Source organism: Loxodonta africana, chromosome 23, assembly GCF_030014295.1.
Source record: "Loxodonta africana isolate mLoxAfr1 chromosome 23, mLoxAfr1.hap2, whole genome shotgun sequence".
NCBI classification, from domain to species: Eukaryota; Metazoa; Chordata; class Mammalia; order Proboscidea; family Elephantidae; genus Loxodonta; species Loxodonta africana.
The window spans coordinates 70,160,925-70,175,743 of record NC_087364.1 but is presented as its reverse complement, the minus strand read 5'-3'; the positions used below and the strand labels follow the sequence as shown (position 1 = coordinate 70,175,743).

At 41.6% G+C, this 14,819-nt stretch overlaps 1 protein-coding gene across 16 annotated transcripts in view; it reads right to left on the bottom strand.

The window, feature by feature from the left end:
- The window catches only part of P2RY1 (purinergic receptor P2Y1), a 339,516-nt gene that overhangs the window by 211,934 nt on the left and 112,763 nt on the right, over nt 1-14,819 (bottom strand). For 5 of the 16 annotated variants that reach the window (XM_064275626.1, XM_064275627.1, XM_064275625.1 and 2 more), the window contains one exon: nt 1-14,819. This exon is cut by the window's left edge and continues 14,855 nt beyond it. The exons of 10 other annotated variants lie outside the window; for them this stretch is intronic. The gene's annotated coding sequence lies outside the window, so the exon portion shown is untranslated. One more of the 16 variants, XM_064275624.1, reaches the window with a different exon arrangement.

The following is a 14,819-nucleotide window of genomic DNA, read 5'->3' as shown; positions in this document are numbered from 1 at the left end:
ATCAACTTGGTTAGGCCACGATTCCCAGTATTGTGTGGTTGTCCTCCATTTTGTGATTCTAATTTTACACTCAAGAGGATTAGTGTAGGATTGTAACACCACCCTTACTCAGGTCACCTCCCTCATCCAATGTAAAGGGAGTTTCCCTGGGGTGTGGCCTGCACCACCTTTTATCCCTCAAGGGATAAAAGGAAAGGGAGGTGGGGACCTCATACCACCAAGAAAGCAGCACCAGAAGCAGAGCACATCCTTTGGACACGGGGTCCCTGTGCCTGAGAAGCTCCTTGACCAGGGGAAGATTGAGGACAAGGACCTTCTTCCAGAGCCAACAGAGAAAGTCTTCCCCTAAAGCCAGCACCCTGAATTTGGGCTTGTAACCTACTAGACTGTGAGAAAATTAATTTCTCTTTGTTAAAGCCATCCACTTGTGGTATTTCTGTTATGGCAGCACTAGATGACCAAGTCAGTGACTCACATATGTTAGAGGAGAACTGTACTCCATAGGGTTTTCAATGGCAATAATCTTTTGCAGCACCACGAGGTAGAGTTGAACTGCCAATCTTTTGGTTAGTAGCCAAGCACAAATCGACTTCGACTCATAGTGACCCTATAGGATGGAGAACTGCCCCATAGGGTTTCCAGGGAGCAGCTGGTGGATTCGAACAGCCAACCTTTTGGTTAGCAGCAGAGCTCTTAGCCACTGTGCCACCAGGGCTCCGACTGACAACATCCAACATCTTCTCATTCTCTTTCACGAAAATAAAAGTCAGACAAGAAGTTCGGCAAAACTGTCAGATAAAACCTGGTAAAAGAGTAAAAGATGTTATAGCTACTTGGTGTGCTACCCACTTGCTGGCTCTTGCATAAGTACTGCCAGGTGGCGATGAGTGCATGCGCAGAGCAGAGCAGAGCAGCGGTGGCCCACCTAAAGTCTAATTGGACTTGGCTTACATGTGCTTGGAGGTGTAGTCACTCAGATATTTTTATTTGAAAGAACAAGCAGAGACCTGCATTCCAAAAAGGAAAAGAAAACAGGCCTTCCTGATCTAGGCACATTCACAAGAAGTTTAAATATATACTAATAGATTGTAGGTCCTTTTTCCAAGGAGTGTGCTTGAACAAGTTAGCTTAGAACAACGTGCTGAATGAGTTAACTGTGCTTCAAGAGACACAATATGAAAAACCCTAAACTGGTCCAACGATTTCTCTCTATGGGTGAGAAACTTCAGCCATGTGAAGTCAAGCAAAACACACAAGACCTTCCTCTCCATTGCTTATGCTATTTCCTTGACTTGGAGTCCACCAAAACCAAAACCAAACCCATTGTCATCCAGTCGATTCCGACTCATAGTGACCCTACAGGGCAGAGTAGAACTGCCCCATAGGGTTTCCAAGGAGCGCCTGGTGAATTTGAACTGCCAACCTTTTGTTAGTAGACATAGCTCTTAACCACTACTCCACCAGGGTTTCCGACTTGGAGTCTATACCCCTTCAATTCCAACTGGCAAACCTTATTTTATACTTTCTCGCTCGTATATTGACTCCCAGGAGCTTTTCTTTTTTCCTCAAACAAACGTCATCTCTGTCTCTCTGTCTCTGTCTCTCTCCTTGTCTCTGTCTGTCTGTCTCTCTAGAACAGCAGAGCACTTGAAATTTCACATATTCCCTCGTTTCATCCTGTATCCAAGGGCAGAACCCTCTTGATCTCACCTTGATGCAACTCTTGCTGCATCTGACAACAGCCCTGCACACTGTGGACACTAATTAAATCGTGACATCACCGAAGTTTACCCCAAAACATATGATCTCCACTAGGTCATTCATGTCAAAATAGCTTGTATTTCGCTTGATTTAATTAAAATGTTCTCTGCAATTTCTTTCACATTCTTGGGATTCCGTATATTCCTTCCCAGTTTTTCATATTACAATATTTTTTCTGCTTCCTTTGGTAATTTTTAATCCAATGCTCTTAAAAAGCATAGCTGTTTAAATTGGCTAATTTGACAGTAAAAGGGGAGGTGTTACAAGAAAAGTGGGAAAGTATCAACAGTACCTAATTTGTCCGAGTGCTTTGACTGAGGGGTTGCTGAAAGATCCAACAATCAACGTGCGAGATTGCACACAATTATGATAAATAAATCTGTCTCTCTGTATTTGCTAATGCATTCTCTCTTAATTCTCTGCTTTTTTTTCCATTTTTTTTCATAACCCCCTCAAACTCACACAGAATAGCATAGATCTCAAAATGTCACTTCCACTCTTGTTGCAGGCCCGTTTCTCCAGAAGCTAACACTGAAATGGAGTTTGGCAGACAGAGTTTTTGTTGGACGCCAACACCTTTGGAAAGGGAAGAGCAGGAAGCAGGATTGGACAGAGGGACAAGTCCCATGGCGAGCTCTAGGGTCTATATGGCCCCTTAAAGGTGATCCATGCTGGGGATGCCTGACATGCCTGGGCCTTTGTAATCCTGCCTCATTCAGTGTCTGCTGCCCAGAAAAAGCATGCACTTGGGGAAGCTGGCTCTCCGCAGATGAATCAAACCCTGAAGAAGCTGGCAACTGCAGGAAGAAAGTCTTCCTTGGAGGGTGATTCAGATGACACATCTCAATGTCCACCACGTAGCTCTTCATATAGTACCCTCTCCCCAAAATGGGAACAGAGATTATTTTTTAAGTTTTTGAGACTGAAAAACAGAGGCAAGCAGCAAAATTGTCATCAGCATTCCCCAATAGGCATTCAGGTAAGGAGCCCCACGACTCCCTTGTCAGACATAAACCCATTGCTGTTGAATCGGTTCCGATTCATAGCGACCCTATATGACAGAGTAGAACTGCCCCATAGGGTTTCCAAGGAACAGGTGGTGGATTTCAACTGCCAACCTTTTGTTTAGCAGCCAAGTTCTTAACCACGTGCCACCAGAGCCTGCAGGGCTAAGTAAGTAATTTGACCAAAGTCATCCAGCTCCCCAAACCCAGGTCCCCTTGACTTGGAAGCTCATGTTCTTTTCACTTTATGACATGCCTCTCCATTACAGAAATAAAATCCGCCATGAAAAAAGTTAAAAAATCCTGATAGCTGACCACACAAGGAGTCCTGGTAGCACAACGGATAAGCGCTCATCTGCTAACGGAAAGGTCTGTAGTTCGAACCTACCCAGAGATCTGGTGATCTGCTCCCATAAAGATTACAGCCTAGGAAACCCTACGGGGGAGCTCTACTCTGTCACATGGAGTCAAATAGAATCGATGGCACCTAACAACAACAATCACAGCCCGACGACAGTGCCGTCACATCTGTTAGCATGTTTTTTTTAAGGTTTTTTTTTTTTTTTGAATTTTTATTGTGCTTTAAGTGAGTTTACAAATCAAGTCAGTCCCTCACACAAAAACTTACACACACCTTGCTACATACTCCCAATTGCTCTCCACCTAATAAGACAGCCTGCTCCCTCCCTCCACTCTCTCTTTTCGTGTCCATTTTGCCAGCTTCTAACCCCCTCTATGTTAGCACATTTTATATACACACATTAACTGCACACAGACAGACAGAAGTCACTGCTAAATGACGTGCCTCTTCTTTGCCTAAACAGCCTATTCATGTTTCAAATTTTGTGGGATTTTTTTATTTCTCAGAGAGAAGATTTTATAGTCACAGTATCCAAAAAGCAAATATTTTCAGACAAACTAAAACCCTGGATTTGTAAATTGCCAAGAATGTGGCAAATTCACAAAACCCAGATGGCCAGTGTATTCACACCCCGTTGCTTTCCCGGTGGTGTAAAACTGAACACAACTCTTGGTGTTCTTGGACCTGAGCTAAACTTTCAGGATGCTTCGGTGACAGCTGGCCAAAAAGGCATAATCCGAACTACGTGCACATCAACTTGGACATTATGGGATGTTTCTCACTAATTGAATTTTAACATAGAAAAGCAATAATACTGAATGAGTTGAAACACAGACTTCTACTCACTGATACAATCGGACTTTATTTCTGTAGCCTACCGAAAGTGTTCAATGGCACACAAGAGTTTAAAAATAAAGAAAAAGGGGGGAAAATAAGTAGCCAAAGGAAAAAAAAAAAAAAGCTATAGTGCAGACAGTGGACATGCCATTTACACAACTGACATTTATAAAAGTGAGAGAATTGTCTTCAGCAAGGTTAACTAAAGATGTGAACTGTAATGTCTGCCATAACGGAGAACGCCATGACGGGAATTGCATGCACAAATTGAGTGTGATTGTTTTCACAAGTAGAATTCCAGGGACCAGGTGGGGACATGCTATACCTCACCCTGGAATCATATTTACAGTGAGCCTCATCATTTCTTCATTTTTGTGATTAAAATTAGTGTCAAAGTCCAAAGAGAGCCCAAAACACCACAAGGAGGCAAACAGAAAGGAAATGGAACCTTTTTGTTCAGAAGGAGCTCTCATCTGGGAGCAGTAACCAGGCTGCCTGGAAACAATCCTCCTGTTGAAGAAAAGTCCCCAAAGGGGCACTGATCTAATACATTTTTACCCTACTGAGAGCAATCTTATCTCTTCAGGCTACTCTAATTGTATTTTTGAATTAAAAAAAAAATACAATTCAAATAATGCTTCTTGTGTTATCATATATTTGGACTCTTTGCAGGGAGGGTGGATAAAGAAATCTTTCAAAAAGCTCTGAGAGCAGTTACAGAAGTCCACAATTTAGGAAAGGACACAGTTACCCTTCCATATAACTTTTTATACTTTATTTTCTCTCCCAAAGTACAGAAGTATAGATTTCCCTAATGCCTTGTTTCTTGCGCTACTTCCCAGATCTGTTCTCTTGGCTGTCACTCAACCCTCAATTTGTATGGTCAGCAACATTTGAATGAACTTCTGTGTCTCTCTCATCCTAATTCTAGTTTTCAGGCACTTCTGTCATTTTAACAAAATAAGTGGCTAGCAAAAGATGGATATTAGGGCTTTTGGGTTCTGTCTCTGAAACCACAGGAAACTGGAGATGCTGTCCAAACATTCAATTTTCAGTACTTCATACATGAATTTGGTCAATCTTTTGATTGTTTCCTCCACCATTTGCAGTCATCCCAAACTTTTTTTATCTCACGATTTCCTGAAAGAACCGATGCAACGTGGTAGCCCGTCTCCACACACACAAAGCTTTGAGTAAGTCTTACAAAAGCCTAGGCTCTAGAGAAGATTTTCAATGGTAGCTTTTATCTTAGCAGTTCTGCACATCAGAAACGATAAAAAAGAAATGACTGTCATCACCAAAGGGCTGTGTAAAGTTAGTTAGTTGAGCAAGCCCTTCAGAAACTCCCCATCTCACCCATTCTCTCTAACATCCTTGCTTTTTACTACTCCCAGGGTCCCTATACCTTGCTTGTGAAAACAATAATTTCCATTTACTTTTTCTTACCTTTCGTGTTGTCTTGGATTTAAGTTGTGAATAATTACTATTTGTATGATTTTGCAACATTTTGTTCTCTGTGTTATTTTCCAGGTAGTTAGAAGCTTTTTTAAATCATCATGCAAGTCCTATAACTATAAAAATACAGTGGACAGAGAGAGATGACTTAGGAAGACGATGTTATTCGTTCACAAAGCAGTTGCACCAGCATACTCAAGAGGCCTCACACCTGTTCTCCCTAGGCCAGTGGATATGAATGGAACCAACAAGTGAAAGTTGCAGGGATGTAGGCTTGGTCTAAGGAATGAAATTTCTAATAATTAGATCTGACAGACTTATTTTTATTATTATGAACTCTGTCTATGAGTTCCTAGACAGGCACTGGGTGGGAGGTATAATAATAGCCAAGGCAGAGAAGGATCTGATGGGAATCTAAGATTCCTCCCAATCCTGAGATTCTATGGTTTTCTAATTCATCATGGGAACGACGTACAGAATATTTGTGCGAATCATTTATAGAAGTCATGGGGGAAATGCAGAGAGCTGGGTTTTCTGGGTACTCAGTAGCACTTGGACTTCATATGCTGTTTTCCCAGCCCTGGCTCTGTCCTGGCATGAAGTATGGGGACTTAATGCCTCTGTGCTTGTTAGTCATTTGGAAATGATAAGGTAGGAACTCTGAGGTCACAGTCCCTGGAAGAGTGAGCCCAGGGGTCTAGTTTGGCTCTGACCCAAGTTCATTCTCAGCAAGGCATTCTACCTATGTGCATCTCATTTTCCTCACAGGTAAAACAAACAGGATTAGGAGAACCTGTGAGGGTATTCCTGCAATAACACGTTTAAGTCCCGGACACCCAAATAGCTCAGTACTGAAGTCACTACTGAGGTTCACCCTTCAGCCAAAGATTGCTGTTGTTGTTGTTAGGTGCCATCAAGTCGATTCCAACTCATAGCATCCCTACATACAACAGAACGAAACACTGCCCGGCCCTGCACCACCCTCACAACCGTTTTTATGTTTGAGCCCATTGTTGCAGTCACTGTGTCATCCTTGTCACGGAGAATCTTCCTTTTTTTGCTGACCCTCTACCAGGCATAATGTCCTTCTCCAGGGACTGGTCCCTCCAGATAACATGTCCAAAGTAAGCAAGACAAAGTTTCGCCATCCTTGCTTCTAAGGAGCATGCTGGCTGTACTTCTTCCAAGACAGATTTTTCTATTCTTTTGGCAGCCTATGGTGTATTCAATATTCTTCAGCAACATTATAATTCAAAGGGGTCAATTCTTCTTCATTGTTCCTTATTCATTGTCCAGCTTTCACATGTGTATGAGGCAATTGAAAACACCATGGCTTGGGTCAGGCACACCTTAGTCTTCAAGGTGACATCTTTGCTTTTTAACACTTTAAAGAGGTCTTTAAAGCCAAAGATTAGACAGGCCCATAAAACAAAATGAGACTAAATGAACACAACAGCCCAGGGGCAAGGACAAGAAGGCAGGAGGGGACAGGAAAGCTGGAAATGGGAAATCCAAGATTGAGCACGTCCTGGGGTTGGCAACCAGTGTCACAAAACAATATGTGTTTAACGAGAAACTAATTTGCTCTGTAAATCTTCATCTAAAGTACAATTTTAAAAAATGTAAGAATACATCTCAGGATGGTTGATTAAAAAGCCCTGAGTGAATATGATAAGCACTTGGACTTACAAGTCCCAAACTATTGTTCATTAGACAATTGTTCTCGTACAATAATAATGACAAGAGATATCTTTCCTATCTGGCCTGGGGAAATAGTTGAAGTGTCAGTAGGAAAACAGGGATAAAAAAAAAAAAGGTATTTCCAACAAAAGGTTGTTAACTTCTGTTTAAGGGTCGCTATCTCGTTGCTTCTACGAGCAGGAGACATTTTCAAACATTCAGGCCCTCAGCAACAATTTATTGAGCACCTACAAAGTTCCAGACACTGAGAATAAAACAGTAGATCACACACAAGAAAACACACATTCCTTTCCTGGAGGAGTTCACTGTCTGGGGGGGAAGAACAAACATGCAATAGGCAATAAGAAGCTAATCAGAAGCCACTGCAGCATTAAGATTCAAGACTAAGGAGAAGACAAGTGCTTGGAAAACGTAAATGCCTTGTTCTGGGCCCTCCAAATCAAAAGGCTGGCTGCTGAGGTTTTCTCCTCCCAGTCGCTAGGAGTAAGGATTCAGCACACTGAGTCATCAAGGCTTGAAAGTCAAGGGCAGTGATGCCTTCATTCTCATGGTGCTAAAAGAGCACAGTTAGCTGTCACAGCTTGTCATGGAAACAGGCTGCTGCTCAGCCAGGTTCATCCACTTTGAACGTGATAAGCCATGAAGAGGTTGACACCCAATGACTTCCCTCCGCTCCGTTCCAATCCAGCCAAGAGCCCCAGAGCCACCCAGCATGCGTGCTGTTTGAACAAGACATCCTTCTGCCCGTGACTGGTATTTGCTTTAGCTTTGAGTTTGGAGAATCAGATAAATAGACATCAGTTTTCGGTTTCCCCTTCCTGCTGTCTTCTCTTCCATTCCACTCTCCCAGCCAGGACATGGTCTCTGTTCTTTTTGTGCGTGAGTTAAAGAGGATTAGACAAACTTTGAAAGGCTCCCTTATTTGAAGATTTCAGCTGGGGACTGATGTTCTCTGCCCAGTGGAGGACGCTTGCACAATGAATTGCCTCGTTGTTTTCAGACTGCAGCGACTCAGCAGTAAGTGAGGATAGGATGTCTAGCTGGAAGACTGCAGTCCTTCAGAGGCCCCCTGATGGTGAGGCTGGTCCCAATGAACAGAGTCGGTTTGTAATCTCATTCAAAAAGGCTGTTACGAATGCAAAAACAAAGCAGGCATTTCACATGTGCAAAAGGTCACTCATAAAAAGCCCTCGTGAAATTCATATTAATTTAGATTTGATCATTTTCCGTTTAGGACACCAGTATTCTAAGCCAGTACCCTGAAATAAATTAGGAATTAGGAGACTTTTGGAGCCCTGGTGGCGTAGTGGTTAAGAGCTCAGTTGCTAATCAAAAGGTCGGCAGTTCAAACCCACCAGCCGCTTCTTGGAAACTCCGTGCGATAGTTCTACTTTGTTCTATAGGGTTGATATGAGTCGGAATCGACTCGTCAGCAATGGGTTTGGGTTTTTTTTGTTTTTTTTCAGGAGACTATTTAGAACCAATCCTATGCTGTATCTATCATGATATAGCCAAGGCAGTTCTGAACTGTCTGTACTGAGAGACGCATTTTTTTTTTACTGTATTTATACCAACGTTGTTTCAGGAGTTACTCTACGTGGCTGAACTATCAGTAAGAAGCCCACCCAGCAACAAGCCTCATTTCTATTTGTGGACAGCATAGCCCACTTAAAATTTTAGTTGACTTGCTAATAATTACGCTGAAATAAAAGCCCCCAGCAGTGCCAGAAGGACTGCCATCAGATCCATGAAAGAGCAGGGCTCGATAGACATCTCAGCTGAAGCTGACTGGCAGATACTCTTGGCACCGTGTTTGAGCAATGATAGCACAACTGGGGCTAAAGCAGCGCCTTCACAGGCCCCACGATTGCTCAAGCCAGGAAGCCAAACAGAAAGACAAACCCGATGTTTATCCAGGTTTTTCTCTGGCTATCCTCAGAGAAATGGCCTCTACGAATCTGGCCCACGTCAGCCCTTCTCTTTCTGAGTGTATTTAGATGGTGGCAGTAGGCACTTCCAACTCAGACCTTTTCATCGCGTAGAATACTGCCCAAGACTTCAAATCACTTACTTCGGATGTGTCATCAGGAGGGACCGATCACTGAAGAAGGACATCACATTTGGTGCAGTTGAGGTCCAGTGAGGGTGAGGGAAATCCTCAGTGAGATGGAGTGATGCAATGGCCATAACAATGGACTCAAACATGAAGATGGCGCAGAACTGGGCGACATTTTCTTCTGTTACACATGGGGGCGCCATTCGTTGGAGCCAACTTCATGGCAACATACAACAGTTCTGTATAGTCCATTGTCTCCTGGAAATTACCAGATAGGTGCCCTATAGACTCTTCATACTAAATATATCCTGAATTAAACTCCTCCTCTCTCACTCCGGACCTGCTCCCCTTTTTTGTGTGTCCCATATCCCCTTAAATGTCTACACCTGAGGGTTAAATGAGGAATCATCATTGACTCTTCCCTTTTCATCACCCCCATATCTAATCCATCACCAGGCCTTGTCGAGCTGACTTTTTTAATGTCTCCCAAATCTGTCTTTTTTTTTTTTTTTTCCCAGCCTCAGCCAGCAGCTGACATCTGAATTGCTGATTTCCCATATCCACTCAGGGTCCCGTACACTCTAATATATTTCCCAGCTAGACTGATCATTTTAATAAATATTTACTTAAAACCAACAAATGGCTTCCTGTGGTCCTTGAGATAAATCCCCAAATCCTAAGAACGTCCCTTAAAGCTCAGTGGGGGCTTTTCTCTACCCTTATTTTGGGCCATGAATACTCCTTAGCTGTGATAAGCTCAGCTGGTTTCTTTTAGAGTACAGTCTTTCTAGTCTAAAGGTCTCTCACATGCTGTTCTCTCTTTCTGTCCTTAATGTTCTTTCAGTTTCCAACTGAATCTCACTCCCCTTCCAAAAACTCTCTCATCCCATATATTTCCCCTGTCATACCAGTCATCATATTTTATTATAATAGGTCTTCAAACAACTGTTTCTTGCCAATATTCTGTAAACTCCACAAGGGCAGGTTCTAATTTACCACAATTTCCTCTAGCAACTGGAGATATAGTAAAGCCTTAATAAATATTATTTAGAGCATAAACTAATGGGCTTCTTATGCATTTTCATATGCATTTTTATGAAATGAGGAATGTAAATTATAAACAGCTTTTGGAGACCTTACAGAACTTTTCGATTAGGAAATAAAATGTGCCCTTGTTATTATTTATAGAAGGAAATAGTGGCATTTATGTGTTGGGTGGTATTTAAAGGAGAAAATAATAAGGTCATATTTCTATCATCCCCTCAACAGAGGAGCCATCTCTCTGTAAAACACTTATTTGCAGAAAGGAATAACTAAACGAAAATAAGTTATGGCAAGATAAAATTTGGAAATTTTATGTCAGGTTTTTTTTTTTTCTTTTCTCCAAATTATCCATGTTGCTTTGCATCTTCCCTCCACTGGATCTAGAGGAAGAAGAGAATGACCTAAGGAAGTAGCAGATGCCCTAGGAGAAAAGGCCAAAATATGGAGCTACAGAAGAGTACAACTCCTGAGCAGAGGCCAGAGAGGACCAGGTAGAGATGCTCCTTCCCTCTGCCTTGGTGGTGGGAAGGTTTTATTACAGTGGTAGAGTTCTCACCTTTCGTATGGGAGACCTTGTTTGATTCCTGACCAACATGGCTCATGTGCAGCTACCGCTTGCTGTCAGTGGAGGCCTGAGTGTTGCTGTGACACCAAACAGGTTTCAGCAAAGCTTCCAAGCTAAGATGGACTAAGAAGAAAGGCCTGAAGGTCTACTTCCCAAAAAAAAAAAAATCAGCCAACGAAAGCCCTGTGGATCACAACCGTACAATCTACAACTGATCGTGGTGATGGCACAGGACTGGACAGCATTTCTTTTCATTGCGTTTGGGGTCTTATGGAGTCAGGGAGCTGGTTCAATGGCAGCTAACAACAACAACCCTGGGGAGAAGAAAGAGTCAGCCCTTGAGAAGGAAACAGCTCTGAGTGGAAGGTTGAACCTTAACCATCTATGTTAAACTCTGAATTGACTGAACAATTTACCTGGAAGAGACTGTTTTAAGCTAGGAGAGACCGAGTTTCCTGCAAGTGTGAAGACTGGTTGTCATTACAGAGCAGAAATAAGGATTTGAGCAAGTTGGGTCCAGTTTTGGGGAAACCAAAGAGCATTACATTTCTGCTCACCCGAGCCACAATGTAGAAGTGTAAACCTCATGCAGAGTGAAATCAAATCCTTAGTCTTCCTCAACACAATATTAGTGTACTGTCTCTCTTCTGGCTGAGTTATCTGAGTATAACAGCTAGTTCTCAGCCACCTAATTGGCTTAAGAAAGAAAAGTTTCAGTTTCAGCTGTGAATCCTTAACTTTTCCAAATGTCATTTTACTTAAAATATTATTAAGAATGGTCTAGCATTGCAAGGAAGCCCAATGAAACCCCCAAACAAAAGGTTAGCAGTTTTTTTCCTTACTCTTGATATAAGACATCTTTGTTTCCTTTTTCTTCCTTTCAGCTGTACGTCCATCTTCCTTCACAACCCATCTCTCTCAGTCTCCACTTTTAGCTGTCCTTCGTTAGAGGAAGAGGAAGAGGAAGGAAGAGGTAAAAGAGGAGAAGGAGGATGTGAAGAGGGACATGAAGGAGGAGGAGAAGGAGGACGTGAGGAGGAAGAGAAGGAGGAAAAAGAGAACCTGAAGGAGAAGGAGAAGGAGAGGAGGAGGAGAAAGAGAAGAAGGAGGACACGAAGAAGGAGGAGAAGAAGAAAAATTAAAACTGAAAGAAATTGAAAGTTTCAATCCCTTGATATTCTCTTCTAAAGGCAAGTGAGCTTTAAAAACATTGACTGGGCATATAAAACAGGGGTTGGAAAAGGAAGAATTAAGATAAAACAGGAATGATGGTATATAAAATGTGACTTGAGAAAAAAAATTTTTCCTTGCCTACATAGAACTGGCTGATGTAATGTTCTTTGGTCAGTATTTGAAATAGGTGTAATTAGAGGTATTGGTAACAGAATAGTAGCAACATATTAGTATTGCATTTCTCTAGAAAACTAAACTCAGGGTAGAAAGTAAAACTCTTGAAATCGGCACTCTTGAGTAAAATTTCTCAACGGAGTCACTTTACCACCTACGTAGTAAAGGGAGTTCCCCTCTCCTCCCCACATGCTACATTTGCTAGAATTTCCAAAGGCCTCTGTAAACTCAGCATTGTGAGAAACTTTTCTTAGAGAATCAGTAAACAATACCACATTGACACGAATGCATTAGAAAAATTGAACGTAACTAAGATCTCCTAATAAAGATAAGCATCATTATTTAGCATCATTTTCATGGCTACATTGTGTTCCACTACATGGAAGTGCCAGAATTTGTTTAATCAATCCCTATTGGATATTTCTACTGTCGAAGCATTCAGAAACTCAAACTACACTTCCTTTAATTAAGTACCCTTGATGTATTAATTTTACAGGGGGCTAAAATATGTATTTTTCTCCAGGGACCTAACAATGAAATAATTTTCAAGGGAAAATACTACATGCCATCCGTTGGTGATAGGGCCTTTGTAATTTTAGAACATTCTTTAAAACAATGAAGAACTTTATTGGGAAAAAGTTTACTATAAAAGTTTTAACTTGGTTAAAAATAGATTTTTATGCTGAAATGGAAGAAGAAAAATTGTTTCTTTAGCATTTAAAATATACAGAGTTCATCTTTTATAACCTCATTCATACCTCCAAATTTCAACTTCTAGAGATAATTTTGGAGTCAATAAATAGTAAAATGCCAGTTTCCAAAGAAACGTGGAATACCCATCCAAAATGAAAAATTATCTGCTATCAAGTGTATTAAACACTGATCAACACATTACAGGTTGAGTTTAATTTTTAAAACTAATTTATCAAGTCTATCTTTTTTCTCTCAGCTAGTAGTCCAGTGCTTAACTGTTTGCACTATCCAGGGACTCCCCAAAATTTCTGGCCCACCCAAAGGTACCTCGGAAGACAGGTCTGGCTATCTGCTTCCGAAAGATCTCAGACAAGCCTACAGAGAGGTTCTACTCTGCACACATGGGGTCCTCATGCAACTAGCAACAACAACGACATCCTTTTCCTTACTGTCAGGTTTATGTAAAGCATGGGTACTAATCACCAACATATTATACCGATTTCATGCACATGACAACTATTCCAGCTTTTTTAAAGCATCAAGATACCTATCTCTTTGATCGCATCAGTCACTGGAGAAGCATAATGAAATTATCTTTAAATGTAGAATGATTACACTTAAAAGACAATGAAAGTACAATTACAATCAAATAGGTTAATTTTCGTAGAGAGAAGAAAAATTACAGAATTGCCTTAGAAGCAAAATTACAAAATTTCCTTTTCGTAGCCATTTTGGATAAAAACTATTCTGTATAGTTTTTTTTATATACTTTATTCACATTTATTTTAGAATCGACATCCTATGTAATTCATAGTCAAAACCAACCAAACCAAACCCGTTGCCACTGAGTGGATTCCGACTCATAGTGACCCTACAGGACAGAGTAGAACTGCCCCATAGGGTTTCCAAAGAGCGGCTGGTGGATTCGAACTGCCCACCTTTTGGCTAGCAACCGTAGCTCTTAACCACTACTCCTCCAGGGTTTCCATAAGCCATAGTAGCTGTGTATAAACAGTCTAATTGATGGTTGATTAACTTTCAGCCTAAAGTCTTAAAGCTGTAATATCATTATAAAAAACCCAGGGCCGTCGAGTCGATTCCGACTCATAGCAACTCTATAGGACAGAGTAGAACCGCCCCATAGAGTTTCCAAGGAGCACCTGGCGGATTCGAACTGCCAACCCTTTGGTTCACAGCTGTAGCACTTAACCACTATGCCACCAGGGTTTCCAATATCATTATATGTGATGGCAAATATAGTCCAGTTACCCGCACAGCATGTAGAACAGAATGTATACTCATGTTACCACAAGCAAAATTATGAGACTGTACATTCTTCGAGGACAGACATGCGACCTGCCCATACCTGAAGGCCTTCAGCATCTCACAGAGTATCATGTATACACTGTGCCTGTAGAAAATCATATGGGAAATATCAGAGGAAAACGTGGCTCTCTGGTTCCATCAGGCAGATTATAGCAGCAACTGTGCTGCAGATCCTTCAGGTATCAACCACCAAGCCTGCCTTGGGGAATCATATGAAGCTGATCCCCACTAAGAAGGACCAGAGAGGGTGGTCATCATAAATGAGGCTGGAGTATTGAGAGCAAAGATGTATCAAGTGAATTTCAAAGTTCTAAATTTTTAAATGCATCATGCCTTTACCTGGAAAAGTAGGGTAAGAGTTACGGTTCTCGGAAGTTTATACTTTCTGAAAATTAAATAATGGCAAAGAAAAGTAAGATTCTGCTGTTGATCTTCTCTCTTCTGATATATTCTTAAAGCAGGACTCTAGAGCTTTAGGCTCATCTGGGATAGAACAATGAGTCCCTCAGTCTCCACAGCTTCCACATAAAGCCAGATTGGGAAGGCTTACAAAAGACCAGCTTCTTTGGGAGGCTCTCAGAACCTCCACGTCTGGCAGGGCCAAGAAACACAGCGCGGCAGCTCATCTTGTGATATTTTGGCTTCTCCACTCCGACCACCAGCCAGAAA